Here is a 26,391-nt window from a genome sequence, read left to right on the forward strand (position 1 = left end):
CTTCAGAACATATCCATATTAAAAAGGACTCCACTCCCTCTTCAGCCTCAGTGGTCCCTCTGCTTGGTCCAAAAGCACCATATACCAGGAACCACAACAGCTAACCCAAAGGCCTTCCCCTCACCCTCCATCTCAGCTTCTCTGGCAATTGATAGCATGAAACTTGCATTCCTCCTTCATTAGCCTCTTTACTCCCTCTGTCCTTCCTAGGTCTCTTCTTTGCCTCTGAGAGCTGCTCCACCTGCCCCTTCCAACACATCAAGGCTCTATTCCTTTCTCTATTGCCACTCCAGGTGCCAGCCTTTTTAGTTCAGCTGTCTCCAGAGATCTTTCTTTTTTATTTTTATTTATTTTATTTTATTTTTTTAAAGATTTTATTTATTTATTTGACAGAGAAATCACAAGTAGGCAGAGAGGAAGGCAGAGTGAGAAAGGGGGAAGCAGGCTCCCTGCCGAGCAGAGAGCCTGATGCGGCCCGATCCCAGGACCCTGAGATCATGACCTAAGCCGAAGGCAGAGGCTTTAACCCACTGAACCACTCAGGAGCCCCATCTCAGTCTTTTCTCTGCCAGCTTCGTGGTGCTCAAATCTTTCATATCTTAAAACTTCTTTAACCCACTCGATAATTTAGCATCTGCCATTTCTGTATTCCTTCCATGGTCAACCTCACACTAGCCGTTTCCACTCCTTTATTTCTTTTCTATACCTTCAGTCTGGTTTCTGTTCCCCAAATTCTCTAATGAATTGCTCTAAGGGGTATAATGGTCCTTAACTAGTAAATCCAAAGGAGACTCTCTGTCCTGATCTGACTTGACCTCTCTGTGGAAGTCAGCATTCTAGTCTAGGCTTTATCCCAGAATTATGCCAGACCATCAGGAAAAAAAGCTGGGTATATTTGTGTCACATGGTCTTATCCCCTACAGAACTGCTTTCACCAAGTTTTGTTTTGGCCTTATGCCCTTGGCTTACACTAAAGGATATGTGGGAGAAATTTTCGAGTTACATGCTTAAAAAAGCTTTTCTTTTTTTTTTTTTTTAAAGATTTTATTTATTTATTTGACAGAGAGAAATCACAAGTAAGCAGAGAGGCAGGCAGAGAGAGAGGAGGAAGCAGGCTCCCTGCTGAGCAGAAAGCCCGATGTGGGGCTCGAACCCAGGACCTGGGATCATGACCTGAGCCGAAGGCAGCGGCCTAACCCACTGAGCCACCCAGGCGCCCCAAAAAAGCTTTTCTTTAAGGAATTTTTTCTTTCATTGTTAAGACCTGTGTAGCAGGATCTGAGTTACCATTTTTTTAGTTGGCCACACCCTGATCACTTTTTTTTTCCCTCTCAAGCTATATAATAATAGCCTTCTATTCTAATTTGTATTTTCTAGGGTTCTGATTTTCTTTCTTTCTTTTTTAGACAGAGAGGAAGAAGGTGGAACTGGGCAGAGAGACAGAATCCCAAGCAGGCTCCATGCCCAGTGCAAAGCCTGATGCAAAACTCAATCTCACGACCCTGAACCGAAACGGAGAACCAAGGGGCACCTGGGTGGCTCAGGTCATGATCCCAGAGTCCTGGGATCAAGCCCCACATCAGGCTCCCTGCTCAGCAGACAGCCTGCTTCTCCCCCTCCCTGCTACTCTGCCTGTTTGTGCTATCTCGCTGTCAAATAAATAAATAAAATCTTAAAAAAATTTTTTTTTCACATAAAAAAAAGAAACCTATCAAAATAAAAAGAACCTCAACTAAAAATTTGAAGACCAATTTCAAGACTACAAACTCTCCCAAGAACATAAAAGACCTCACTAAACAGGGAAGCTACTATGTTTATCCATGATCAGAAAGGCCACGGGGCGCCTGGGTGGCTCAGTGGGTTAAGCCACTGCCTTCGGCTCAGGTCATGATCTCAGGGTCCTGGGATCGAGTCCCACATCGGGCTCTCTGCTCAGCAAGAAGCCTGCTTCCCCCTCTCTCTCTCTCTCTCTGCCTTCCTCTCCGTCTACTTGTGATCTCTGTCAAATAAATAAATCTTTTAAAAAAAAAAAAAAAAAGAAAAAAAAAAAGGCCAAACATGGGGCACATGAGTGGCTCAGTTGGTTAGGCATCTCCCTTTCCCTCAGGTAATGATTCCAGGACCTTGGGATCAAGTCCCATGTCGGGCTCCCTGCTTAGCAGGGTGTCTACTTCTCTCTGTCTCTCCTCATCCCTGGCTTGTGCGGGCGCACGTGTTACCTCTCTCTCTCTCTCTCAAAAAAAAAAAAAAAAAAAAAAAAAAAAAAAAAAAAGGCTGGAGATCAGAAAGCTCCTCATTCTTTCTCCTTTATATAAGGTAATTCTCAAAATGTCTGAAAAATAAACAAGATGATGAGGAGAGCAATAAAATTTCCAAAAAATGAAAGCAACCTTCTATTTCCAAATATTAACATGTTATAAAGCCACAATAATTAATGTAGTGTAACTGGCACTATCACAAATAGCCTATCTGAACAGAAGAGACAATCCAGAAACAACCCCTAGAACATAAAAAGCTGTCCTTTTAAAAATTAGTTGGTAACAGAGGATTACTCCATAAAAAGTGCCAAAAAGCTATTAAGCTACTTGGAAAATATTGACACACACACACATTAAAAGCAACACAACAACAAAAAGAACCCACCTTGAAAAAAGATAATAGGTGAAGAGCCTTCCGATCTCAGAATGAGGAAGGCTTTGTGCTAAGACACAGAAATAACAGGGAGAAACCAGAGTAAATTACTTAAATTTTGACCATAAAGATTTTATTTATTTACTTGACAGAGAGAGAGACACACAGCAAAAGAGGAGACACAAACAGGGGGAATAGGAGAGGGAGAAGCAGGCTTTCTGCTGAGCAGAGAGCCTGATGCAGCGGTTGATGCCTAGGATCCTGGGATTATGATCTGAGCTGAAGGCAGACGCCCAACAAATGATCCACCCAGGCTCCCCCGCAAAAAAAAAAAAAAATTTTTAATATTTTTATTTATTTGTCAGAAAGAACACACACACGGAAGATAGAGGAAGAAGCAGGTTCCTGGTTGAGCAGGGAGACCAATGCAGGACTCGATCCCAGGACCCTGGGATCATGACCTCAGCTGAAGGCAGATGCTTAACTGACTGAGCCATCCAATGTCCCTCCCCCACCCTAAAAAATTCTTATGACAAAAACATTGAACAAAATTAAAAAGAAAATAGTCAACAAAGAAGTAAGTATTTGTAGCATATGTGACAAAGGATTAACATCCTTATCATACGACTGTAAAATTTATGAGAAAAAGATGAACACCAAAAGGGAAAAAAAAGCTGGGCAAAGCACACAAATAAATGACTCAAAAAAAAAAAAGGGGGGGGGGGCGCCTGGGTGGCTCAGTGGGTTAGGCCGCTGCCTTTGGCTCGGGTCATGATCTCAGGGTCCTGGGATCGAGTCCCGCATCGGGCTCTCTGCTCGGCGGGAAGCCTGCTTCCCTCTCTCTCTCTCTCTGCCTTCCTCTCCATCTACTTGTGATCTCTCTCTGTCAAATAAATAAATAAAATCTTTAAAAAAAAAAAAAAAAAGGAGGAAGGAAGGAAGGAAAAAGAACTTCTTTAACACTAAATCAAACAAAAAAGCAAATTAATGTAACACGACAGCATGTTACGTCTATTAAACTGCTACGGCTGTTTATTTTTTTTTTTTAAAAGATCTTATTTATTTATTTGACAGAGATCACAAGTAGGCAGAGAGGCAGGCAGAGAGAGGGGGAAGCAGGCTCCCTGCTGAGCAGAGAGCCCGATGCGGGACTTGATCCCAGGACACTGGGATCATGACCTGAGGCGAAAGCAGAGGCTTTAACCCACTGAGCCACCCAGGTGCCCGCTACAGCTGTTTTAAAGGATAGTCCCTAATATTGGTGCCATGAAATCAGCAAGGTAAATGGTGATATGAATCAAGAATTTTCAAAATATTCAAATTGGTGGCCCAGTAACTCCGCTTCACTTCATGCCCAGAAATAATCAGAGATGAACATTAAGATTATAAGGACATTATTTTTTTTTTTAAGATTTTATTTATTTATTTGACAGAGAGAGATCACAAGTAGACGGAGAGGCAGGCAGAGAGAGAGAGAGAGAGGGAAGCAGGCTCCCTGCTGAGCAGAGAGCCCGATGCGGGCCTCGATCCCAGGACCCTGAGATCATGACCTGAGCCGAAGGCAGCGGCTTAACCCACTGAGCCACCCAGGCGCCCCAAGATTATAAGGACATTATTTTAAGTTTATTTATTTAATCTCTATACCCAATGTGGGGCTTAAATTCATGACCCCGAGAGATCAAGAGTCACAAACTCTTTTAACTAAGCCTGACTCATTATAAACAACTTAGAAGTACAATCACAGGTGAATAGTTAAAACCTGGAAAACTATACACCCACAAAATGTAGTATTATGTAGACAATGACAAATCACATTTCCTTTTTTTTTTTTTTAAAGATTTTATTTATTTATTTGACAGAGAGACAGAGATCACAAGTAGGCAGAGAGGCAGAGAGAGAGAGAGAGAGAGAGAGAGAAGCAGGTGCCCCGCTGAGCAGAGAGCCTGATGCAGGGTTCAATCCCGGGACCCCAAGATCATGACCTGAGCCGAAGGCAGAGGCTTAATCCACGGAGTCACCCAGGCGCCCCCCAAAAAATCACATTTCAATATAATGCCTAATATGAGGTAAATGCTCATTCCATATTGAAAAAAGGAGGGAAGGGACAGGAGAAGCATAATGTATAGTCATTGAAAGCTTAGGTCCCCCAGCCAAAAACCTGCATCCCAATTCTGGTTCCTCTACTAATCTAGCAGTGTGACACGGAGTGAGATATGCTACCCTCTGTGCTTCTGTTTCCTTTTGTACAAAACAGGGACAATAATGGTATCCACTTCACAGGCTGTCATAAAGACTCAACAGAACAATGCACACACAAAGCCTGGCTCCAATGCTCCTCTGTAACATTACACTGTGTTCCTCTAGATCCTCCACCCCAGAGGGTAAGGAATACATGTTAACCAAACAAATATATAACCTTTCTGTTTTCTAGAATCCTTTTTTTTTTTTAAAGATTTTATTTGAGAGAGAGAGAGAGAAAGTATGTGGGCACATAAGTGGGGGAAGGGGAGGGAGGAAGGGAAAGGGAGAGGGAGAAGCAGACTCCCCACCAAGCAGGGAGCCCAATGAGGGGCTTGATCCCAAGACCCTGGGACCATGACCCGAGCCACTGAGGTGCCCCAGTGTCCTAGAATTCTAATCACAAACCTTACATAAATGTTCCCAACTTAACTGTCTTCTCTGATAAACTACTGAATTTCTATATGATGAAGGTAGGATCCAGAGGATAGAACCTGGTAACTAACCAATTCTAGGAAAGAGCCGAAAAGGAACAACAGCGTCGCAGACTGTTCTCTCTTTACTCATCTGTCAAGCATATTGCTGCCTGATGAAACCTTCTTTCTGAAATGAGGTGCAAAAACGCAAGGTGTTTGAGACCTATTTAATCAACTCCACACTCTTTCTTTTTCCTTTTTTTCTAAAGTAATCTCCATGCCCAATGCGGGCTCAAACTCATGATCCTGACATCAAGAGTCACATGCTGTCTGGACTGAGCCAGCCAGGCACCCTTCAACTCCAAACTCTTTAGCTTCACTCTCAGAACTCTGTACAGTCCATTCCCATCATTTCCACCCACCCAACCTCATGTTCTGGGCATCTTCTAAACAAGTGCCTACTGTCTTGTCCCCTCCCAGCTCAAGTGATCCCCTAATCACATCTTCCCCCCACAATGTTTTTTAAAGATTTTATTTATCTGTCAGAGAGAGAGAGAGAGCGCGCACAAGCAGGAGAGTGGCAGGCAGAGGGAGAAGCAAGCTCCCCGTTGAGCAAGGAGCCTGATGTGGGACTTGACCCCAGGACCCTGGGATCATGACATGAGCTGAAGCAGATGCATAATCAACTGAGCCACCCAGGCATCCCTAAACCACATCTTCTTAAGTGCAAACTGACTTCATGTTTGTCTGGTTTTCATTGTAGTATACTGTTCTATGATTATGTCTTTTCCCCACATAGTCTATTAGCTTGTTGAGGGGAGGAACTATGCCTTTTACTTCTGTATCCTCTACACCAATAAATACAAAACAGTGTTATGTAAACAGCAGACACTCAATATTGATTTTACTGTCACACAAAACACATATAGATGTTTTCTGCCCATGACAAGAGCAGGAAGGAATTTATGGAAAATCAAAATATTGTATGCTAAGTGGAAGTTTAACTATATGAATTTATTTCCTTTATTGTTGTTTGTGCATTTATTTTCTGTGTTGAGTATGGGTATGTGTGTCATTTCTTAAATAAAGAAAAATAAATATGTCCTAACAACACAATTATAGGTTAGATTAAAAAAATCCCGCCACATAAAAATAAAGGCTGGCTAGCTCAGTCAGTAGAGCATGCAACTCCTGATCTCAGGGTCATGAGCTGAAGCCCCACAATGCATGCAGAGCTTACTTAAAATAATTTTTTTTAAAGATTTTATTTATTTATTTGACAGAGAGAGATCACAAGCAGGCAGAGAGGCAGGCAGAGAGAGAGGAGGAAGCCAGCTCTCTGCTGAGCGGAGAGCCCGATGCAGGGCTTGATCCCAGGACCCTGGGATCATGACCCGAGCCCAAGGCAGCTTTAACCCACTGAGCCACCCAGGTGCCCGTTGAAATAAATTTTTTAAAACTAATAATAAAATCACTTGTATCATGCACTGCAGGTGCTCAATAAATATGTTCTAGATGAAAAATATTTTAAAAATAGGGGCACCTGGATGGCTCAGTGGGTTAAAGCCTCTGCCTTGGGCTCAGGTCGTGATCCCAGGGTCCTGGGATCGAGCCCCACATCGGGCTCTCTGCTCAGCTGGGAGCTTGCTTCCTTTCCTCTCTGTCTGCCTCTCTGCCTACTTGTGATCTCTGTCAAATAAATAAATAAAATCTTTAAAAAAATAAATAAAGGCGACTATGCTGATACTGACAATAAGGTTTAGTAATTTATCACCCAGATTATGGCTGTACAGCCAGTATGTCAGATATTTCCCGAAGGAAATCAACCAAAATAACCTTTTATACTCATCAATACAGAATTTAGTCCTTTGGGGAGCTCAGTTATTAAAAAACACACATATTCTAAGAATAATAGATGGGTATGAAGAATAAGATAGTAGAAAATGATGATTTCCTAGTAGTCTACAAATAAAACTACTACTTTTTAATATACAAGGGACAACTGATTGCTAAAATGCCCCAACTTATTTCCTGAAGCATATTAGAAGACTATCTATACACACTTCCCAAGAAATAGTGATCCCAAGTTCCCATGATTGTAAGAACACAGTATATAGTACATGTAACATATAAAACATGTTAATCAACTGTTTAGATCATTAGTGAGGCTTCTGGTCAACAGCTGTTAGTAGTTAATTTTGGGGGGAGTTAAAAGTAATACCCCTATTTTCTTTTTTTTTTTTTTTAATATTTTATTTATTTATTTGACAGACAGAGATCACAAGTAGGCAGAGAGGCAGGCAGAGATAGAGGAGGAAGCAGGCTCTCCACTGAGCAGAGAGCCCGATGCGGGGCTTGATCCCAGGACCCTGGGATCATGACCTGAGCCGAAGGCAGAGGCTTAACCCACTGAGCCACCCAGGCGCCCCAATACCCGTATTTTCAAGTTGGAGATGGAGTGTGGGGGGCACTGGCATCCCTAACTCCACACTGTTTAAGGGCCCACTGTAGTGTGATGAGCGCTGTAACAGGGATTACCATACTTCCCACCACCCTGGCACAAAGGATGGCTTAAGTGAGTAATAGAGGGCTTCAAGGAAAGAAAACGCTAAAGCTGGATCTTAAAGGATGAGATGGACCTTGATAGGCAAACTACAGTAGAGAGGAACATGCTAAAAGAGGAGACCGTAGGTGGGGGAAAATTTTAAATATGTATGGAATCAGACAAATTCTCTGCAAATAAATTCAACACAACTGAATGGAACCATACTAAACCATCTCAGGTTTATTAGGGTGACCTGGCTTCAGAGGCCATGTTTTGATTCCTCAGGAAAGGTAGCCTGTTTATTTCGCTTGTTGAACATTTACACATGAAACCAAATACAAAGTTTATCTGGGAGTCAACACACTAGCGCCATAGTACCAAGTGAAAGCTGGTTCCCAACCACATGCTACCCCTCTCTGCTTCTGACACTTTTGCGGGCATAGAGCAACTTAATGCCTCACTTCTTTTTGTGTTCCCAAGGGTGACAATGTCAGGAACTACCATATCTCTGCTTTGCTCTGAGCCCTGAAAGTACCGCAGAGTTACACTGTCTTTGGAGCAGTCCTACAGTCTTTTACTGTTGAGAATATGAGGAAGGCTGAGGATCCATGGCAAGTCTATTTTTTTTTTAAGATTTTATTTATTTATTTGACAGACAGAGATCACAAGTAGGCAGAGAAGCAGACAGAGAGAGGAAAGGAAGCAGGCTCCCTGCTGAGCACAGCCCGATGTGGGGCTCGATCCCAGGACCCTGGGATCATGCACCGAGCCGAAGGCAGAGGCTTTAACCCAATGAGCCACCCAGGCGCCTGGTATCCTCCACTATTATAGAATACTTACACACAAACCTCTGTGAATATAAAATATCTTATACCTGCTCTATGATATATGGTCATGACCATGCCATGCCAGAGGTGTTATACCAGAATTAATAAAGAAATAGAAAGTAGTGGGCTGAAACAATTTATAACTTTCAATGGCCCAACTGGACAATACCAAAAATAGGTGCTAACCAACAGTGACCTCCAACGATAGTTTGTTCTTATCAAAGAGAAACTACTGAAGGATTAAGAAGTCCTGAGTTACGAGGAAAGAAGTAAATAAGCTCAAATCCAAACAGTGCTGGTACTAGAGACCAAGCATTAGTATTACTGATGGTCAGAGTCTAAAGAGTCTAATAACGCAGTGTATACATGGACAACCTTTAAAGTTGGTGACAATGTTAAAAAAGAAATTGTGACACATACTAAAAACCTAACATGTGGGGCACCTGGGTGGCTCAGTGGGTTAAAGCCTCTGCCTTCGGCTCAGGTCATGATCCCAGGGTCCTGGGATCAAGCCCCGCATGGGACTCTCTGCTCAGCAGGGAGCCTGCTTCCCCCCCTTCTCTCTGCCTGCCTCTCTGCTTACTTGTGATCTGTCAAATAAATAAAATCTTAAAAAAACAAAAACAAAACAAAACAAAACAAAAAACCTAACATGTGCCAGTGCACAGGTATACTATGCTCAAGGGTAGTAACAAAGTATAGTCTTCACGCTGTTTTTCCTTTTCTTAAATATTTTATTTATTTTTTGACAGAGAGAGACATACCGAGAGAGATAGCACAAGCACGAGGAGCGGGAGAGCAAGAACAAGCTTGCAGAGGAGCAGGGAGCCTGATGCAGGGCTGAATCCCAGGACCCTGGGATCATGACCTGAGCCGAAGGCAGATGTTTAACAAAGGAGCTACCCAGGCATCCCTCACACCATTTTTTCTATAAATATACACAGATTTTTATTTCTATCAAAAGAGATCTAGGGCGCCTGGGTGGCTCAATGGGTTAAGCCTCTGCCTTTGGCTCAGGTCATGATCTCAGGGTCCTGGGATCAAGCCCCACATCGGGCTCTCTGCTCAGCAGGGAGTCTGCTCCCCCCTCCCTCTCTCTGCCTGCTTGTGATCTCTGTCAAATAAATAAATAAAATCTTTAATTAAAAAAAAGTGATCTAGGGACACCTGGGTGGCTCAGTGGGTTAATAAGCCTCTGCCTTCGGATCAGGTCATGATCCCAGGGTCCTGGGATCGAGCCCCACATCGGGCTCTCTGCTCAGCAGGAAGCCTGTTTCCTCCCTCTTTCTCTGCCTGCTTCTCTGACTACCTGTGATCTGTCAAAAAAAATAAATAAAATCTTAAAAAAAAAAGTGATCTAAAAAAATGAGTATGTATCTAATAACTAGCTATAGAACCAAATGCAGTAGAATATTCTGTGAAACCCAGAGGCTATTCGGAGCCAGTATGGGGAAAAGTAAAAAAAAAAAAAAAGGCAGAAGCACTTGTCCTATGTCTATGACCTCAGGAAAATCACTGCCTCTCAGGTTTGTTTTCTGTAAAATGAAAAGATTGCCAGATGACCTATAATTTCATCTGAGTTTATTTATTTATTTATTTATTTATTAAAAAAAAAAAAAAGATTTATTTTTATTTATTTGACAGAAATCATAAGTAGGCAGAGGCAGGCAGAGAGAGAGGGGGGAAGCAGGCTCCCCGCTGAGCAGAGAGCCTGATGTGGGGCTCGATCTCAGGACCCTGAGATCATGACCTGAGCCGAAGGCAGAGGCATTAACCAACTGAGCCACCCAGGCGCCCCTCATCTGAGTTTAATATCCTACATTTTTTTTTAGGTTATCAGTTGGAGTCATCCTTGTAGGTAAGAAGGGAACAAGTACCCCCACTTCCTAGCTAAAAAAGTCAAGAGAAGAAATTTTAACAAATGCATACAGCAAAGGTGTACAAAAGGATGGAGCAAAAGGTAGTTTCCTAGCTTTGCAGTCCACCTGTCTATAACCAAGAATCAGGAAGAAGTCTCTAAAATCTATTTAGAAAAAGATGGCTGGCTAATGTACACCACTCTACTAAGTGGCATTTACATCTGAAGTCCAGGAAATTTTTTTTAATTTAAAAATTTATTTATTTGACAGGGAGAGAGACACAAGCAAGGGGAGTTGGACAGGGAGAAGCAGGCTTCCTGCTGAGCAGAGAACCCGATGTGCGGCTAGATCCCAGGACCCTGGGATCATGACCTGAGCCGAAGGCAGACGCTTAATGGTTGAGCCACCCAGGTGCCCCTCCAGGAAATTTTTTAAGGGAGGGAAAGGCAGAGGGAAAGGGAGAAAGAGAACCTTAAGCAGGTACCACACTCACCAAGGAGCCCCATGCAGTGCTCCATCTCAGGATCCTGAGATCATGACCTGAGCCAAAACCAAGAGTCAGATGCTTAACTGACTTAGCCACCCAGGCACTTCTGAAGTACAAGAAATTTAATGAGGAATCTTTATGTCAGCCAAAAACACTGTAAACATTAGATTCCATCTACCAGACTGGCTCCTTCCTCCCTCTATTAGGATGTGTTTTAACCTAGAAAGGCTGCTCAAAGTCAAGGTATAATCATTGTATACCAACCCCGTCCCTCCCACCCCACCAACTCTCCCTGAACACAGAACATCAAGACATCTGCTCTTCAAAAGCCCTTACCAATCTAGGACATTTTAGGACTCTATTTGCTACCTTTCTTATTGGGGAGGTATCTTCCTTCAAAATAAGAAACAGAGGATTTAATTTTAGTGTGAAAAATGCTGAAAGCCATAGCTATATAGTTGATAGGATAATCAACTTAGCCATTAACTAAGATGCACCCTTACCTAAAAGTCACTAAATCAGCAAGTATCTACTACTGGGAACAGTCAAGAACAGAATCAGAAAAGGACTCTGAGTAGTTATTGGACTTCTCAAATCTATGCACTCAAATGTACAATTAATGTGGCTCTTACTCAAAGTCCATTCACTCTTTTTTTTTTTTTTTTTTAAAGATTTTATTATTTGACAGAGAGAGAGAGAGAGAGAGATAGGCACAGCGGCAGGCAGAGAGAGGAGGAAACAGGCTCCTTGCTGAGCAAAAGACCTGATGCCAGGTTCCATCCCAGGACCCTGAGATCATGACCTAAGCCGAAGGCAAAGGCTTAACCACAGTGAGCTACCCAGGTGCCCCAAAGTCTATTTAATCCTTTAGTAGAAATAATTCAAATAATGGGAAGCAGAGAGATGAAGTATGAGAGGCAAAAAAAAGAGGGCCAAAACCGAGAGACTTATCCCCAAAGGAACAGGTTAGAAAACTTAACAATCAGCAATAAGGAAGCAGATTCCTAGTAATTTGAGATAACATAGGGTATCTAATGGGGGAAATGTTCATAACATGTAACACGAAGAAAGAGTACAAAAGAGGATGCAGGCTAGGATTCCAACTTAGCTTAACAAAATGAAACAAGGGGCACCTGGGTGGCTCAGTGGGTTAGGGCCTCTGCCTTCAGCTCAAGTCGTGATCTCAGAGTCCTGGGATCAAGCCCCGCATCGGGCTCTCTGCTCAAGCAGGGAGCCTGCTTCCTCCTCTCTTTCTCTGCCTGCCTCTCTGCCTACTTGTGATCTCTGTCTGTCAAATAAATGAATAAAAATCTTTAAAAAAAATAAAAATAAAAAAACAAAACAAAAATGAAACAAATAAAACTACATAAATATTATTTCTGGTGAGATCCCTTACCTTAAGCCAAGCGGGTTTAACATCTTAACATCTTGCCTGGACAGATGTGATGGCCTCTCAACTAGTTTCCCTGCTTCCCTCTTGCTTCCTTACCACCATTTTTCACACAGTGGACAAAGATTTCTAAAGATGGAAATTTATCACCAGCAAGGAAACTTCAATTCTGAAACCTCCCCTATAAGATGAAGTCTACACTCTTTCATTTAGACTATGGGGTTCTTTAAGGACCTATCAGCAGATCTACATCCAGCCCCATACACTCTGCTCTAATCACACTAAACTGCTTTCAGTACCCAGAAGTTTCTAGGTTTTTCCCCTCCTGCCTCTGAGCCTTTGTGCATGCCATTCCCTCTTCCAGGAATATACAAGCAATTAAACTGCTATGAATTCATCCTATGAATACACTAGTACAAATGCCCAAAAAGGTGCACGCAAGGGTATCGACTAGAACATCTTTCTCTAACAGCAAGACTGAAAACAGCTCAAATGTGTATAGTATTCGACCATCTGTATTTTTTTTTAAAAAGGATACAGAAACACATATGTTTATGCATGTACAGAATTTTCTCTGGAAGGTTATATGAAAAATTAATATTAATTACCTCTGGAGAAGTAAACTGAGGATCAGAGGTGGAAAGAAGTTACTACTTTTCACTGCACATTTTGTACTGTTTGAAATATTCTGCCCATGCGTTTTTATTTAATGTAGTAGTTACAAAATACTTATATAGAACAATTACATTTTGTCTTTAAAACTGTATTATACAGGGGCGCCTGGATGGTTCAGTCTGTCAAGTAACCCACTCTTGATTTCAGCTCAGGTCATGATCTCAGAGTTGCAAGACAGAGCCCTGACTCAGGCTCTGTGCTCGGTGCCGAGCCTGCTTGAGATTCTCTCTCCCTCTTCCCTACCTTCTCTAAACAAACAAACAAACAAACACCCCAAACACCAAACTGTATTATAATATACATGCCCACTTACAAAAGTGAAGGGAAAAAAACCCAAAGGGGAACGCACCAAAGTATTAATAGTGTTTATCTCTGTGGAAAGAAAATAAGAGTTCTTTAGGTTTTACTATAGTTCTTTAATTATTAGACTCTTCTAAAGAATGAAACTAAACATTATTCAGATGATATAAAAAAAGTTTAAGACCAAATGTTAAGGGAGGAAAGTTCTAAGACTTGCCTCTGCAACCTCAATTCCTTCTGACACTTGGGCAGAGCATGGCTGCCGGTAGCCTCCTTCCTGCCTGCACTTCTGCAACAGTGTTCTGGCAAGGCTTTGAATCCACTCAAATCGAGACTTCACTGCCAGAGTAAACTAGACAAAAATGCCTTTTATTATTTCACTATATTTATCAAAAAGTTTCTTCCTACTACTTCCTACTGTACTGTATTCCTTTTCCTTTTAAAAATTATATAAAACATGTAAGTATGAGAAAACTCAGATCACCAAGAATATACATCTATAGGTTAATTTTTTTTAAAGATCTTATTTATTTAAGAAAGAGAGTGAGTTAGAGAGAGCATATGAGCAGGGGGAAGGGCAAAGGGAGAGAGAGAAGCAGACTCCCCACTGAGCAGGGAGCCCAACATGGGGCTCGATCCCAGGACTCTGGGATCATGACCTAAGCTGAAGGCAGACACTTTTTTTTTTTTTAAAGATTTATTTATTTGACAGAGAGAGATCACAAGTAGGCAGAGAGGCAAGCAGAGAGAGAGGAGGAAGCAGGTCCCTGCCGAGCAGCGAGCCCTATGCGGGGCTTGATCCCAGGACCCTGAGATCATGACCTGAGCTGAAGGCAGACACTTAACCAACTGAGCCATCCAGGCGCCCCTACAGGTTTTATATAAACGTTCTGGTTTATATCCATAGTCCCCTCCCTATATACACACACATATCTGTGCATACTATTTGATAATCTGCTTTATGAAATATGTCTCAAATCTCTCCCTTTCAATATGTTACTATACATAATACAATGGTTGCATGACACCTTATTATACAGATACTCATATTTACTCACTCTCCCATTATCAAATATGGTCATTCCCAAATTGTGGTAATTAAAAAAAAAAAAAAGGAAAATTTATTTGCACTACAAGATGTTATACAAACTATAGAAAACCAGGAAAAGTTACCCCAGACCTAGCCACCCTTGCACTACTAGTTTTTTATTTTATTTTGACCAGTGTTTCCATGTCTGTTTAGTCTTTTTCCTAGGCATTTATTCAATTACTTACTGAGTTCTTGCTTTGTGCCTAGTCCGGGTTTTTTTACTTTTATTCCATAACAATTTTTGTAAACTATATTTTAAAAAAAAAAAAGTCATGGGGCGCCAGGGTGGCTCAGTCATTAAGCGTCTGCCTTCAGCTTAGGTCATGACCCCAGGGCCCTGGGATGGAGCCCCACATAGGGCTCCCTGCTCAGCGGGAAGCCTGCTTCTTCCTCTCCCACTCCCCCTGCTTGTGCTGCCTCTCTCCCTGTGTCTCTGTCAAATAAATAAATCAATCTCAAAAAAAAAAAAAAAAAAAAAAAAAACCGCCAAAAACCAAAAAACACAACACCCAACAAACTTCATTAGCATTTTGCTGGTTAATAGCATTCCCAATGGTTTCTTTTTATGGTTGTCAAACATCACTCCCAACGGGGTGTGGCCCTATTCACTTATCGATTTCTCTACTGCTCAACAGATTTTGACTGATATCATCTTCTCATCTACAAAGTCCCAATTTACTTGGTTCACCTAATTTTTGTACAGTCTGGTGGTCATCACTGTAGCTTAATGCAAAATACATACAACGACTAACTATTCTAAAGATCCATCAAAAAAAAAATTGAATGAACACATTACAAGTGTACAATGAACAGTATAAATATTTAGAGCACGTCTAAACATCTGGTTGATCCAATTCAAATATGTTTCCGAGAAAGTCACATTCCATTGTATCTAGAACAAATTAGGTTCAAATATAAAACTTGTATTCAAAATACAGATATTATAAAGACAGAAAATATAATTATTACGCGCCACTTCTATTAAGACCAACACACTAGTAACAATACTTAGTAATTCTTTTTTTTTTTTTTTTTAAGATTTTATTTATTTATTTGACAGACAGAGATCACAAGTAGGCAGAGAGGCAGGCAGAGAGAGAGCGGAAGGGAAGCAGGCTCCCTGCTGAGCAGAGAGCCCGACGTGGGGCTCTATCCCAGGACCCTGAGACCATGACCTGAGCAGAAGGCAGAGGCTTAACCACTGAGTCACCCAGGCGCCCCAATACTTAGTAATTCTAAAAGACACAAAACGATTTAGATGCTTCTGAATAACTATCTTAGGAGTCACAAGTTCTATAAGCTTAAGACTTAGCCATTTTATTATGACTCTAAGTACTTGACAACTTGAATGGGGGGAGTAACAAAATCTGTATAAATTGTTAATTATGCTTTAGTTAATGTGACATTTGCTTTCAAAATTCTCTTTTGTAGAATTTACAATTTTATTTTTTTTTAACATTTTTTTTTAACTTTATTTATTTGACAGACAGATCACAAGTAGGCACAGAGGCAGGCAGAGAGAGAGAGGAGGAAGCAGGCTCCCTGCTGAGCAGACAGCCAGATGCGGGACTTGATCCCAGGACCCTGGGATCATGACCCGAGCCGAAGGCAGAGGCTTTAACCCACTGAGCCACCCAGGCGCCCCTAGAATTTACAATTTTAGATCTGATTTTGCTCATTGCTTTATTTAAAAATTGTAATTCTTAGGTCATTGGAATGGTCTTAATATTTCTGACTTCATCCAGCCATTGAGAACTGCCTCCCAATCTGTGCAGAGCTCTTGTGCATGTTGGACATGCGCAGGAACGTGCATGCAAGCCAACAAGCACCATTTAATACAATTTAACATCTATATGCCACAGTACAATACTACAGGGAACAAAGTAAGGAGCTGGATGGTAGAGCTGTTCTAGAGCTCAAAAGTATTGCTTCTTGAATACTAAAATAAAAGTATTTCTATTTTAGTACCTATACAAAAAGCAATTCTTATCCCCAGGTACTCATGACCCACTTTGTTGAAAAACTGTGTTATGTAAATCATACAGAGTTCCTATTCTGATCCTAAAACATGTATTTGTCTTAATGTAAAAATTTAAAAATTACTTACCAGTCAAATTACTTAACTCACCGCCCCCTCAATGAGCACAATTGAAGCTCCAAGAAGATGGGTCATGTTTATCTTGTGACTTCAAGTACCCCGGAATCATACCACTTTGTACCCTAAGGGTATTCATATCCCAGTTTGAGAAACAGGGATCTAAACAATTAAATAGCCATAACACTTAAAAGTGACCAACATGTTCCTACAACCCCATTCCCCAAACTCTTACCAATAGTTTTCTAAATAGCTTTTCAAATCAGTCATGTTTTTCTTTTAGCACTCATTAATATGTATGCTGGGTCAACACTCCTAAAAAACCCTGCAGGGTACAAATTATTTCTGGAGTGACAGAATACTAGCACATAGACCTCCTCCTTCCCATCTATCAATGTACCAAGCTGACCATGGAACACAGACATGTGAAGAATAGTAGAGCTTTCACTCCTGCTCCCTTCCTCCTATTTGCTCCAGGCACAGCTTGTAAGAAAAATCTTAGTAGCCGTCACTTAGATGATTCATTCACACAAGCTTATCTAATGTCAACATTTCCAATTCCCACCTTACTCTTTTGCTCTTACACAAGGGCAATTAAACTATTTTCACATCTTCTAGGGGATAAGAAAGATGTGCCTTCTGATAGCCTCAGAAGAGATCATTTTCCTACCCAGAACCCCACTTTTTTTATAAGATTCAAAGCCTAGCAGATCTCAACACTTATAAGGCCTGTTTCAAGTTCCCTATGATGACCATGATATTTTATAACAGAAATTATAGATTACAGTAAATTTTAAGTGATACTTTAAAATGTTTTTTAAAAGCTATTCATAAAGACTATAACTGATGCAAAAATGGGTCATGAGCTAGGCTAACTCTTAACTAAGACAACTTTTATCTAAGATCTATTTCCCCAAGGACAGGATTCCATCAAAATTTCAAATTGCCTTGGGCCATGGACTTTTGAGGTTATTTGCTAATAGTCAAAAAATACATTCCAAGGGTTTCTGCAGAAAAACAACCATTTCCTGGGGTCTTCCTATGTACACACTCTGAATAGTACTTAATGCTTTACACACATTCTCATCAACTTGGAAAACAGCCTCTGTAAATGGTATTGTTCTCTCTCAAATGGGGACCATAGGAGTAGAGAGGTTAAGTAACTTGCTCCGTGTCACCCAGCTAGTATATGGCAGTACAGTTCCAAACCAAAGATTCTGACTATAAAACCTGTATACCCTCAGTCACCCACTGTCCTCCATCTCCTATACCCAAGAACAATATAGCAAATCCTCCAACCCCAGAAAGGATTTACTACTCCCAAGACCAAGAAATGGAAAGAGCATTTACCTCTCCGTGACTGCAAAGTCAGTTTGAGGAGGGAAAACAGAACTCTCAAGCCCCTGGTTAGCAATCTGTCCACTAGTGCATCTTGTTCTTTGGCTCCAGATCTGTGATCATTCTAAACAGAAACACAAATAATTTTATCAATACCAAATATACACTAATGCACACGTAACATGAAAAGCAAACTAAGGGCAAGATGAAAATGGATAAAACTGGTTAAGAAACAATATACTTGTTAAGAGGTCACATTACTAAATGAGGCATTCCATAAATTCTATCAAGCCAATAAAACACTTATATTTTTAGACATTTGCTTAATAGATAAAGGATCTGTAATTTGTTTTTCTACATGTCCCGGTGGGGATGTCTAGCTGGTTCAGTTGGTGGAGCACATGACTTTTTTTTTTTTTTTTTTTGAAAGATTTTATTTATTTATTTAGCAGAGAGAGATCACAAGTAGGCACAGAGGCAGGCAGAGAGAGAGGGGGAAACAGGATCCCTGCTGAGCAGAGAGCCTGATGCAGAGCTGAATCCTAGGACCCTGAGATCATGACCTGAGCCGAAGGCAGAGGCTTAACCCACTGAGCCACCCAGGTGCCCCAGCACATGACTCTTAATCTCAGGGTTTTTGGTTTGAGCCCCAAGTTGGATACAGAATATACTTAAAATAAAATAAAATCTTAAAAAAAAAAAATAAGTACCCCATTATGATCTTGCAAGCAAATAATGGCATATGTATTTATATATTCAAGCTGACAAAAAATTCTTATATAGTAATAGTCCTTTAACAGTATATTTCCTTATCTTCAGCAAGTAGTGGCTTTACTGATTAAGTTAGCTTACACCACAAGACTGTATTTTTCAGTTTAATAAGGTAACAATGGAGAAAGCTTTCATTGACTTGAAATTCCGAGCAGCACAGCAATGAAATACTTTATTAGCTGATAATTCTCTCCCCAAATAACAAATAAACGAACTATCAAGCTTCAGGCAACAGTACAAAGGAACTTACTTGGAAGGAAGGAAGGAAGGAAAGAAGGAAAACAAACTCCCAAGTGAAAGTGCTAAATTTGAACTGAGAGTTTCCAAAGAATTTGGCATATAAGGTAAAACTAGGAGGGAATCCACCTCATAATTAACTAAAGCCCATAAAACCAAGCTGATAAAATACTTAAAGCTAAAGAGGTCGTCTCTGCTGAGAAGCAATTTACAACTTGAACTGAGGATTAATATATCTAGTCAAACACTTCTGTATTGGAGTCCATATATTGTTACTAGCATGCCTCAAAGGAAATGAGATTTTATTTACTCAACATTCTAAGGGTGACTAAAAATGAAGATCAAGCATGGAAAAATCACTATGCTTGGTGTATATATTAGCAGTGTATATGCAATGTCACATCTCTGCACTCAAATACTGATCTCTAAGAGAATGCACAAAGATACTACCAGGGAAGATTTGTGGATAGTGACTAAAGTGCAGGGATGTTTAGAAAAACAAATATGGTATGCCAAATCCACACATCCAACTGCAAACCTGGGTCTGCAAGGTTATACATTTGCCATTATTGTTCTTTCCAAACCTGTATGCTCTTTCTTAAAATATTAAATTATGACAAATTTTAGTTGTTTGAAGAGGACCTAATTCCTAGCAGAAAAGTCTCAAGTCATCCAGGACCAAGACAGGTAAATAAGGTAGACAGATGATCAAATAAATTTCTGGTTTAAAAAAATGAAATGGGGGCGCCTGGGTGGCTCAGAGGGTTAAAGCCTCTGCCTTCAGCTCAGGTCATGATCCCAGGGTCCTGGGATCGAGCCCCACATCGGGCTCTTTCCTTGGTGGGGAGCCTGCTTCCTCCTCTCTCTCTCTGCCTGCCTCTCTGCCTACTTGTGATCTCTCTCTGTCCAATAAACAAATAAAATCTTAAAAAAAAAAAAAAAAAAAAGAAAGAAAAGAAATGGAGGCTATAAAATGGATGCTGGGGAGTGAATTTGATGCCAGAAGCATCCCTCAAGCAAACAAACAAAACCCCCCACACACACACCAAAAAAAAAACCCCACACACAAAAAACTCCACCCTTCCCCCCCAAAAAAACAAACAGAAACAAAAAACAGTCTCTAGAGGAGACTTTTTGCCAGCAGGCACCACTGTGCAAGTCTCTGCCTCGGGACTCCTCCTTGAGGCCCTAGTCAGCCGCAGGTGGCCTCTGCACTCCAAAAGAACTCCCTCACTTTGTGTGTTGTTTAAAGCAAAACCCTAAAGCTCTTAAACTGGAGTGCATCTTAAGAATGACTTTTACAGCTTCTAAATTTTCTTATGCTGGTTGAATAGACAGACTCCTAAGGATGACTTTTACAGTTCCTCTTAAATAAGCCGTATTTTCTTAAGAGAGCAAACATTACTGCTGTAACCTTCCTCATGTTGCTGATTTAAGTAATAAGGTCCTTTGGGTAACCTTATATCCTCCCTCAATTTATTCTCTGTAGATTTCATTTTCCAAAAAAAGTATGAATCCCTGGCATACAGGAAATCTCAAAGAATAGCAACTCTGTAGACAAGGTCTATACCATTAAAACAAGGAGAATGATATGGAAGTCCAAGCAGCTGGTGACTATAAGGCAAAAGTGAATGAAGAAACAAAACATGGTCTGTGGAGCATAACACTAACCAGGGCAAACAAGCTTTACTCGTGGATCAATCACAGATCTTCTGGATTTTAATCTTTAACATGTAGAGAGCTTACTTTTTTAAGTAAAACAGACTACCTGCCATCCACATGTCAAAAAGAAAATAAAACCAAAAATCTCAAGAATGCAAAAACTTACACAAATGGACTAATTTATTAGACAATTAAGCATGGCTCTATTCCCAAACCTAACACTTCATCAATACTGGATTTGTTAGTGCAATTTTACTTTTACCAGAGAGGAGGGGGAGAAGGAACGTTTTGAAGGGTTCTCCCCCCACCCCGAAAAAAATGCTGAAAAACTCTCTTACAGAGCCAGATTCCTGCAAAATCTTACAGACTGAAATTACACACAGCAGACCAGACAACTTCACTTAGCACCAGGCTGTTTTAATTTCCTCATAAGCTTAACAGAGCTTTCCTCAAAAAAGAAAAAAAAAAAAAAAAAAAAAAAAAAAAGGGTTAATCAAGATCTTCCTCTCTCCAACACAACCCGAGCTGACACATCAACTACTGCAGGTACTACAGTAAAGTGCTCAAACATTTCAGGAAAACAGAAAAGAGAAAACTATGGCAATTCGACAGGAAGCTTTTTAATCATTCAAAAAAAACAGGTAAGGACAGTAAATTTAGTATATATGCCCTGTTTAACTTCTTTTGCCGCCTATAGGGGACGTAGATTTTTAACTTTCCTAGTTGATTTAAACTCAAAGCATGAAGACTACGTATGCGAATGTTTACTTAATGCTGAACTCTGGGCTACAGGAAGTCAGCTACTAAAGAGTAGTTACATTAGGCGTAGATATTTATAAACCAACTGCAACTAGCGACCCAGGATTCAATTACAACATCAACCCTCATATTTCAGCATATGGGCAAATTACCAGTGGAGTCAAGAATAAATTCATTCTGCCGTACTGGCGCTTTAGATCCGGTTGCACAATCCCGAGGCAGAACTGCCTTCGCCTAGCCCTAAAGCATCAGGTACTAAATACTGTACTAACTTAGCGTCAGGACATTTTAAAGCGGGAAGGAAACTAAAGGGTCGCCGGATCCAATTTAGCCACCCCATAATCCCGAATTCAGTAATTTGTCACGTCACTTGAGATCAGAATGAAATTAAGTTTTGATCCCTTTGAGATCTCTTAGCGCACAAAGTCAGGCTATCACTACAAGTGGAGTCCGATCCTGGCTGTAGAAAAACTACTTGGTGCGGAACTCGAGTGTCTTCCGCCCACCGTGGGGGACCGCACCGGTCAGGTCCAGCGAAGAGCCCGGCCGCGAGTTTGGGGGCGCAGCCGGGCCCGGCGGGGGCGGCGAGCGCGCGTCCCCCCGCCCGCTCAGGCAGCGTCGAGGCGCGAGCAGCTCAGCCAGCCTTGCAGAGGGAGCTCTCGGCAGCTCTGGGGTCCCTCTGCTCGCAGCCGCAGCAGCGCCGCCTGCGCCACTCGGCGGAGACGGAGACCAGCGGCGGCGGCGCGCGGACTGGGAGCGACCGCGGAGCAGCCAAGCGGCAGGGGTACGCTCGCAGAGCGGTCGGGTAGGTTCCGGGGACCGGGCAGGCTGGAGGAGGGGCAGCCGGAGAGGAGTCGGCCAGGGCCCGACACCCATACTACACGGAAACCGGGCTGCGCGCGTGGCGGCAGTGGGTCGGGACCCTAGAGCAAGGCGGGCGCGGGAGCCGGGAGGCAGAGATCGCTTTTCGGCTGCGGCCACCCGCCGCGGGAGGGGCGGAGGGCAGAGGGCGGGCCGCGGCCGGGCAATCAGTCGGGCCAAGAGCCGGCCTCGAGGGCAGAGACAAAGGAAGGAAAATGGAGTCGCCGGCGCGCGGGCCTCTGCTGCTGCCGCCGCCGCCGCCGCCGGAGGCCTAGCGCGCCGCCAGGAGGGAGGCCTAGAGGGCGGCTGTTGGGGGGGGTCGGCCGGGCCGCGGCGGCGACGGGCAATGGCGGCGGCCGCGCCGCAGCAGGGACGGTAGAGGGAGACAAACACCCCCCGGCGGCGGCGCTGGCGCCGGGCTGCAGCCAGCGCCGACCGGAGCGGCCCCATCGTGACACCTAGAGGCGGCCCGCGAAACCTCCTCCACCCCGGGCCCCCTTACCTCCGCGCCACACCCCCTGCAGCGCCCGCTCCGCCGCCGCTCCACCGCTCCGGCCACCCGGCGTCCCCGGCCAGCTCCGCGCACCCGCACCGGCTACCGCCACCGCCGCTGCCGCCAAAGAAGCAGCTCCGCGCACGGTTTAATCGCTCCACAGGCTCGGACACAAAATGGCGGCGGCGCGGTGCAGTGCGCCTGCGTCGGCGCTGCCGGGGCCGCGGGTGCTGATAAGGGAAGGGACGGGTGGGGGGGCCGGCCGGGCGACGAGTGGAGGGCGGGGGAGGAAAGGTGAGGGGAGGGGTTGGCGCAGGGCAGCATGGGAGGCGGCCCCGGGCGCCAACTTTCAAAAGCGGGCGCGATGGCGTCACGGGACGCGCCGCGAGTCGCGTCACGCCGCACGCGCCCTCCCGCGCCCTCGCCCGCTCGCGCGTGGGCTCTGCGGGCGCCGCTACGTCCGGGCTCCCGCTGGGTGGGGTTTCCTGGGCGGAGGCCGCCGCCTCTGGGCGGTACAGGATCCCAGGCTTGTTTGACCTGGTTCTACAGCCGCAGTCTCTGGCCCCGAATCCGTAAAGGGGGGTTGGGGGGGGGCAGGGAGGGTGTTTGGAGGAAGCGCGCGCGGGGCTAGGCAGTGTGGCTGAGGCGGTTCTTGGGCCGGGCCCCGCCCAAGTCTCCGCCCTAGCTGGACCGGACCCTCCCTCCCAACTCCCCACCTCAGCCCGCCACTGCGTTAAGGCCGGTTGGTCCCCATACACTCTCAACTCCTCAGAACTGTACAGCCCCTGTGGCGCGAGGATGAGAAGGGCTGTCCTTGCCCAGCGGCTTTTAAGGGAGCTCTCCGCCTCCTAAAACAGGGTGCAAGAGGAGAGGGCATGGGCTTCCCCTTGGTGTCACCAGTCCGCTTAAGCCAAGAAAGGCCAACAGAAGACCAGATTTGATGCTTATACACGACCACACCGGCCTTTTGTCAAAAGAACTTTATTATTTGGCGTGATATAATGCTGTATTTTAAAACCTACGCTTCTTATCTCTGTTCGAGAGCGAAGTTCTCTGTGGGCGGTGCCCTTCAGCCCCTTAAAGTGCGGTCGTCCCTCCCCTCCCCAGGATGCACCTGCGGATTCTACCCAACCAGAGACGAAATTCACCGACAGCAGACTGGAAGATTTTCTGGTGACCCAGGGAGGAGCGCCTTTGGTACTTAAGGGAATCTGACTCAAGACTGTATTCTGAACTCCCATACCTTAGATATCACGGATAACAGTCGGAGCCAGCATCAACGAGACAGTTTCTGCTCCATTCAGCTGATTGTTCCCATTATGAGGATGCCAGCCCAATATTGACAGATATTCTGGGAGTTTTGTTGAAAAAGGGAATCAGAAATCTAGATTTTTGTAATGTAAAATCTTCAGATATTTAGGTGGTAGGAACTCAATCAGGTGTTTTTAAATTGCATGAACTATGTATATGTGTGTGGGCTTTCACTTGGAGAAAAGAGTGCAGAGAAATTCCAAGGCCAGATCCTAGACATTTCAGCATTTAGAAATAGGATAATGGAGAAGAAAACTGAAAGGGGGCAGCCAGGAAGACAGAAATCCACAAGCGTGTTGAATTTGGAATCCAAGGGTAGACAACGTTTAGGTAGGGGGAAGTGGTCCGCGGTGTCTAGTACTGCTGAGAGGTCAACTTGGGCCAGAGACAGGGCTATTGGATTGGTCACCTTGGAATTCAGTGGAGACTATCATTGGCGAATTTGGCTTGATTCGTGGTGTAAATCAAGAGATTTTGACCTCACTAGGATGGGTTGAGAATGAATGGAAAAGTAAGGAAATAGAGCATATGTAGGCAACATGAGAAGTTTTGCTGTGAAGGGAGCAAACTTTAGGGATAACTGGAAAGTTAACTTTAGGGATAACTGTGGAAAGAAGTTTTGCTGTGGGGGCACCTGGGTGGCTCAGTGGTTAAAGCCTCTGCCTTCAGCTCAGGTCATGATCTCAGAGTCCTGGGATCGAGCCCCACATCGGGCTCTCTGCTCACAGCAGGGAGCCTGCCTCTCTGCCTACTCATGATCTGTCTGTCAAATAAATTTTAAAAAAAAATCTTAAAAAAAAAAAAGTTTTGCTGTGAAGGGAGCAAAACTTTAGGGATAACTGTGGAAAGATCTGGGGTCAAGGGAGGAGATGTTTTAAAACATGGCAGGGGGCACCTGGGTGGCTCAGTGGGTTAAAGCCTCTGCCTTCGGCTCGGGTCATGATCCCAGAGTCCTGGGATTGGGCCCCGCATCGGGCTCTCTGCTCAGCAGGGAGCCTGCTTCCTCCCCTCTCTCTCTCTCTCTCTGGCTGCTTCTCTGCCTACTTAAATAAATCTTAAAAAAAAAAAAAACTTTAAAAAAACATGGCAGGATTCTGGAGCATGTTTATGTGCCCTCGGGTGTGATACAGGAGAGAGAAGGCTTGCTTGACCTATATAGGAGTGAAATCAATGACAGGATAGAAGGAAACTGGGAGGACTGACCTTAGATAGGAACAGGATGCTTCCACTATGATAATTAAGGTAATAAAGGTGAAGATCAGTGCAAATGCTGAGGGTGGGAGGAGCAAGCTTACAACTTTCCTAGTAGGACTGCCTACATTGGGTATGTAGGACTGGCAATATTGGCTATCCATTTGAAGTTTGTAATCATGAATTTAAAGTTAAACCAGTTGGGCAATATGTGTTTTTTTCCAGCAATATTCAGCTGCTTGGGTACAGACATGCAGAAAAGAGATCATTTGGTTTCTCAACCCCAGGGCCCAAGTTTTCTGATTCCTGATCTCAGGTATTTGCCTTATTAATCACTTAATATTCTAGAAATGTGTGACTATTCAGAAAATTTACATGTGATCCCTTTTTCTAGAAACCAAATTATCCCATTTGTCTCTTATGTATACCAGAGGGCTCAAAAGTAAAGAAAAGGCAAACTTAGGGGAAATTACTCTGGAATATTTGCATCTTGCAATTTCTTCAGTGCTCCACCCCAGACACCTCCTGGTGTACCTAGGAACTGTGTACTAGGAACAACAAGGCTGACTTGCGCTTAAATTCTTAGCTTCTTTTTTTTCTGGCATCTTTAATAATCTGATTAATAAACTTACTATAAAACTTTACTTCAGACCATCTTCCTTATCTTTAAGAGTAAGCTATAAGAGGGGAGCCTGGGTGGCTCAGTGGGTTAAGCCGCTGCCTTTGGCTCGGGTCATGATCTCAGGGTCCTGGGATCGAGTCCCGCATCGGGCTCTCTGCTCGGCAGGGAGCCTGCTTCCCTCTCTCTCTCTCTCTCTCTGCCTGCCTCTCTGTCTACTTGTGATCTCTCTCTGTCAAATAAATAAAATCTTTAAAAAAAAAAAAAGAGTAAGCTATAAGAATGTTTTCTAAAGCTTTAATATGGGCAAATATAAGTCAGTGTATTTAGATGGAAAAAACTTAAACTATATTTACAATGATATTTACAGCTGCCATGGCCTGAATATTTGTGTCCCTCTCAAAATTCATATTTGAAATCCTAATGCTCAATGTGATGATATTAGTAGGTGGGGCCTTTAGGAGGTACCTAAGTGATGAGGGTGGAACCCTTACAAATTGGATAAGTGCCTTATAAAAGAGGCTGCATGGATATCCCTGGTCCCTTCCACCATGTTAAGGACACAGCCAGAAGGCAACGGCTATGAACCAAGAAGA

At 43.3% G+C, this 26,391-nt stretch overlaps 1 protein-coding gene across 3 annotated transcripts in view; it reads right to left on the reverse strand.

The window, feature by feature from the left end:
• CTCF (CCCTC-binding factor) overlaps positions 1–22,917 on the reverse strand; it is a 53,190-nt gene extending 30,273 nt beyond the window's left edge. The window contains exons 1-3 of one of the 3 annotated variants that reach the window (XM_047710417.1): positions 22,684–22,916; positions 17,904–18,015; positions 16,566–16,678 (exon numbers count right to left, since the gene is read on the reverse strand). The gene's annotated coding sequence lies outside the window, so the exon portion shown is untranslated. Of the gene's footprint in view, positions 1–16,565; positions 16,679–17,903; positions 18,016–22,683 lie in introns of all 3 variants that reach the window. The other 2 variants (XM_047710419.1, XM_047710418.1) reach the window with 2 other exon arrangements.
• Positions 22,918–26,391: the final 3,474 nt, after the last annotated feature.

The sequence above is a fragment of the Lutra lutra genome, chromosome 17 (genome assembly GCF_902655055.1).
Source record: "Lutra lutra chromosome 17, mLutLut1.2, whole genome shotgun sequence".
Classification (NCBI taxonomy): Eukaryota; Metazoa; Chordata; class Mammalia; order Carnivora; family Mustelidae; genus Lutra; species Lutra lutra.